Here is a 5,991-nt window from a genome sequence, read left to right on the forward strand (position 1 = left end):
TACATGTTTAAGCTGAACATTTCTAATTTAAGCTAAGTTTTAAAATAGGTGGCAACCCTTTTCAAATTATTTTCTTAAAAAACCCTATTAAATCCCGCTTGTCTGACGTCCATTTTGAAAACGTAACAAATAAGCAAACTCACTTTCAAATTTATAATATTAGTAAGGATACCTTACTATAAGCACCTACCATAGATATGTCTGTGTACCAAATTTCAAGTGCATGTGACTTATAGTATCAAAGTTATAGCTGATAAAAATTGCCAAGCCTATGGGGAGAGCCACGCCCCCCTTTCCAAACCCATTTATATATTCCTTTCTATAATCACCTGCCATAGATAGGTCTGTATATCAAATTTCAATTTCATGTCACTTATGGTTTTGAAGTTATATCTGATAAAATTTCCACGAATATGGGATGAGCCACGCCCCCTTTTGTACTCATTTATATATACCTTACTATAAGCACCTACCATAGATACGTCTGCGTACCAAATTTCAACTTCATGTGATTTGTGGTTTTGAAGTTATAGCTGATAAAAATTTTCACGCCTATGGGATGTGCCACGCCCCTTTTTACAAACTCATATATACGTAGCCCACTATAAGCATCTACCAAATTGGAAGTTAATGCGACTTATGGTTCCGAAGTTACAGCTGATAATAAATACTTCACGCCAATGGGAGTGCCACGCCCCCTTATCGAATCCCAGTTTTTTTCTTCCTGTTATAAGCCCAGGTGTCATGGCAATACTCTGCCAAAATTTCATATGATTCTGTCCATCCGTTTATGTACATACATACATACTTCTTCAGATATAAAGTAGATATCCCAGTGTATAAGAATTTTAGGAATATCTCGTCCACAATTCCACCTATCGTGTACATTTTTAGTCCCAATATTTATTTTCAATTGGCTATTTTGTATTCTAAATATGAGCCAAATCTGCAAGTAAATGCAATTTTGATGAATATCCCGACCCCAACGCCACCTAGCGTTAACATTTTTAGTCGAAATATTTCCCATTAAGGTGCTGACATATGTTCCAAATATGAACGAAATCGGGCCAGCCGTTTAGTAGTTTCGTGGCATTCATTATACGGAAAACTCTATGGAATTGTGAAATCGTCACGTCTCAGCATTCGGCAGCAACAACAAAAAGTTTCAAATTTTTTTAAATCGAAAAACCTTCCACACAGAAGGTGCAAAAGCGGATCAGCTGTTTGGTCAGGCATCGCGGTCATACGAAAAATATTTCTTTTTTATATATATAGATATAGATATATAATAATGTGGGCGTGGAACTTGTCTAACCCAGACCGAAAGTTGCTCAAAAAACTTGTGAGTTCGAAGAAACGGATTCGTTTCGAGTTCACCCAAACGACTTCACCAGACCAACGTCGCAACGACTTTGTGAGTAATTTCTCAGAACGTGAGGAATTTCGGGTGCGCTTGAGTATTTTTTGAGAATTTTTATTTTGAGGAATTTTTGAGCAATTTTTTCTCGATATATTTGCAGATAACAAATGCAACCATGTTTTACACAATTGCAAATTTTTGAACAAAAAGCTTTCCGAAGTTTTATAAAGAGCGAAATACGCTAAACAAGTGGCTTGTCAAACATTATTCAAACCTACTTTTCCCATTTCGCCATACACCATGCAAACATGACTCGTTCAAGTAAAGAATTTTAGTTTTTTCCCGGTTCACAATGTAAAAGGTTTTGGTTTTCTGCGATTTTTCTCTCTTGCGTCCGCATTCGTTAAAAATTCTGTTGCGAATGAGGCGATTTTATCATACACAACGTAAGCGGTTTGATCAAACGTCAACATGGCGGCCAGAAAATCAAAAAATTTAGATTTTTGTTCACATTTCCCTCAAACCCCCCCCAATACACAACATAAATAGCTTCAATGGTTTTAGAGTTCCTTAGAAGGAGAAAGAAAGTTTGAAGAGTTTTAATTTTTATTTTTCAAAAATTCAACTTGCTTTGTTTTTTTTTTTAATTTTTTTCGGTGTAATTTTGCAGACCTTTCTTCCTTTTAAGGAACTCTAGAAAGCCCATGTTGTAGTGGTCAGCAGTGCGCTCATCCACTCCGCAAGACCTGAGTTCAAGCCCTTAATATTACTCTAGTAGGGAAGCGTTTAATGATCAGTGTTTAAAACAGTCGTTTTTGGACTTTAAAGAAAAAAGTATTCTGTGTAGCTTTAATTAGGAGTGCATAATATTTTTAAATATAATTAAAAATCTATTTTCTAGTGGGTTAAACTAGCTTAAAAATTGTCATAACTAAAAGGGATTTCGTTGCGGATACCAACAAAACCCTTAGACGAGTGCTTGACCTTCACAAGGAAAATAATGCTGGCACATGCTATTGAAACTATCGCCATAGTCTTACTGCATCAATGCTGAATCCAAAGTGAAGTGCAAGCTTTTTGCGCAGAATTCTGTGATATACGTATGAGTCGGAATAGTGTATAGAAAAGTTGTACCTGCATAACCAAAAGCCTCACTATCTACCATCGCATCATTGCTGTACTTCTTCCTCATTTTCGGCAAAACTGTGCACACAATGCAATTTCAAAATATATATAATAAAGGTGGCAAAGTTATCCCACAGCTCATAACATCCATTATTGTGTGTTTACTCAAAACCCAATGCATTTTAAGCAGCACATTCACTTTTGTGTGAGCCGAAAATTGTCCATGTTCAAAATAACAAGTATCTGCCAATCGTATGTGACTTATTCGAAAATCTAGTCAATTTCTTTCAATGCAAAGTTAACAGCACTTAGTTGTTTAGGGTGGGCGACAAAAACAGCTATCTACTTAAAAAATACATACATAATTATGTACATAGTGTAAGATTTTGTCTTTCGCATTTGTCTGTCGAATAGCATTAATCAGCATTTGTGGTATAGAAGTGACCACAAAGTAACACCTACATACATATAATAATCACACACTTGCTGATATAAATAAATACGTACTCGTGCATACTGGCATATGTACATACGTACATAAATACGGCTTTTCGTTGAACAGCACCCAATCAAGCTTAATAGTTTTAAAATTACCAATAAAGAGTTTATTTGCCTATGAAGTACCAGATACTACATGCCTGAATACTTACTATGCCACAAAAGTAGTTGGAAAAGTTGCTGGCGCTTATCTTATATTAGGTTTGTTCGTCGAGCAAAAAATTTGTACGAATTTGTACGAATTATCACGATTTTTGCCCAAATCGCGTTCGTGCAGACCAAAAAATTATCCAACACTCAAAAATTGTGAGAGCAAAGTGACAGTTCTCTTGGAGAGAAGTTGCAAATTCTTGCTGGAAAAAATTTTGCCAGCAAGAATTTGCAAACACGAAAAACATGTGGTTGTGGCGCATGGTTGCATTTTTGTCTACAATAATTTGAATAAATTAGTTCGTTAAATTTAAAAATTTATAAACACGAGCGATTTTTTTATGAAAAAAGGAAGTAAATAATTGTTGATATAATTAATTTAGTTAATTCCAATGATTTGAACTTAATTCGGCTGAAAAAAATGGTATTCGCAATCGGAATGCAATTGCAACCAGAGTCGATTTAAGAAACCCGACAGCTAGTACGATGAAGAAATTGAAATGTATGTCAAAGAAAGTCAGAACAACAAGAAATATACATGTATATCCTGTTTTTGGCCATTCGAAAGAATTTTAAAAATTCTATAAAAATTTTTTATGTTTGAAATGCAACCGTGGACGCCAGCTGGCAGCGAAACTTGCAAATTCCTGCAAATTTGCGTTCGTGCAGAAATTTGCAAGTTTCTCAACATGAGAGAGAATTTGAGAGAATTTTTTCTTACTCTCTGATATTTTGAGTGTTGGATAATTCTTGCTGGATTTTCGACGAACAAACCTATTGGCAGCAATTCTGTCAACTTTATTTACAGTTAAAGTTTGGTCTCCATTGATGTGATTGCATGATGAGTGTCGTGTGTAAATGCACATGTATGTACTTGCATATATATGTATGTATATACATAGTAGCCAATGTCTGTTTACTTGTTCTCTACAAACATATGTACGTATGTATGTTTGTAGCAATTTCTACCGCAAAGAATGCATGCAACATCAGCTCCTTTGATTGCAGGCTATCCCAGTTACATATGTGTGGTCGTATTTGCATACATACAAACAAACAGATGGAGAAACTCACATGGCAGCAAATGATCACCAACACTGAGCCTAGTTACCTCTCCTACATCCAACAAAGAAAAATTTCAATCAAGTCAGGGCAAACAGAAGCCTATAAGACAGCGCAGCTATCCGAAAGTGTGCATATTCTTACAAGAGTATGCAGATGATACATACATATGTATGTACATAAGGGCGGGTCGAATTTTTTCTCAACTTTGTTGCGGTGACTGACGTATTCTACTAGCAACTATGAACAAAAAACTCAAGGAAAACATAGCTATAAAATGGGATGCGAGCCTCCTTATTCTAAATTTAATAATTAATTCATAACCAATTTTGACTTCAAAAATAGGAGGATGTTATTAATTCGTTATTTTATGTATGTTACCACATCACTTTGGACCACGGTACCTAAGCCGTGGACCCATAATAATTTGCTTTAGATGCGGTCATTGGAAATAACGATAATTTAAAATTTGTATATGATAACTGAAGTCGCTTTTGTTTTTTGCTTAAAAATTACTTGTTTTTAACCGACTTCAATTCAATTAAGTTGATGTGATAATTAACATATTGTTACGAAGTGGGTATCGAACTAAAGTAGCGTAAGAAATACTATTTTTTAAAACATTTTTTCTTAAAAAAATGTAATTTAATAAAATGGATAACAAAGAATTTAATACTAAATATTGGTTTAAGAAAGCTTAATTTCCACATATTTTTAAAACAAGTTTTTCCCCTGTTTGAAAAATTTAATTCAATAAGGGGCGTTTTTTAAGTAGTTTTTAAATTTTATTTGCCCCTAAAGCACAAATTTTTCCTGCCTTCATAATTATAACATGTTAACAAATTTAATTTCACCAATTTTTCAAAAACTCTTTGATCCATATATTTTTAAAAAGGGTTGCCACTTATATTAATTTTTATACTGATGAATTGAGTAATAAATAAAATTTAAATACAAATTATGAAATGTTTACGAAATTAAAAGTACTAAAACAGCTACTAATGCAAATATAAGAAATAATAAAAATTACAAAAACAAAATATTTAATTATCAAATGAAATCTGTTTAAAAAGACCTACTATTCGGATCCAGTGAAAGCATTTTCGCAGATTTCACGAAAAATCGCACTACGGTGGATTCAGCGATAGCCCCGATTATTGTCGAATCAATTAAATTTATTAAATAAATAATTTCGTTCAGGGTCGCCACAGCCTTGCCACGCACCATCATTTAATAGCACGGACTCTACTAATATTGGTGCGGCAAATGTTAAAACTATTTTTGATACATTTGTGCTGATTACAAGTCCGTAGGTCTAAGCGTCATCTCAAGCAATGTGGAGTTTGTCCTGTTTACGAGAAGGTATATAATTGCCTGCGGTTATTCCACCGGAGATAAACGGCGTCCGGTTAAATCATTCTAGGCGTTATTTTAGATAAGAAGCTGAACCGCTAATACAATATAATTCAGCGTTATGAGAAGGCCTCTATACTTGCAAAAGAGCCATAAACAAGAAATGGGGCATTTTGTCTTCGGATTTGTCGATTCTTATACACTGATGTTTTCTTTTCTTGTACCATTCTGTACATCAAGGTTTTCTTATAGCTATCAGCTTCATTCGACTACATCCAATGTAAACAATGACAAGCAAAAGGGCAGGCTTTAATTTGATTACTGCCACAAACAACAATATACCCCATGGTTATCTATTCCACAACTGCAGCATAATGCAACTATGCAAATACATATAGTTACACATTCAACCACCACACTCCCAACGTCATCACCAATATCTC

This window comes from Rhagoletis pomonella, unplaced genomic scaffold (assembly GCF_013731165.1).
Source record: "Rhagoletis pomonella isolate Grant_MI unplaced genomic scaffold, Rhpom_1.0 Rhpom_scaffold_00006, whole genome shotgun sequence".
Classification (NCBI taxonomy): Eukaryota; Metazoa; Arthropoda; class Insecta; order Diptera; family Tephritidae; genus Rhagoletis; species Rhagoletis pomonella.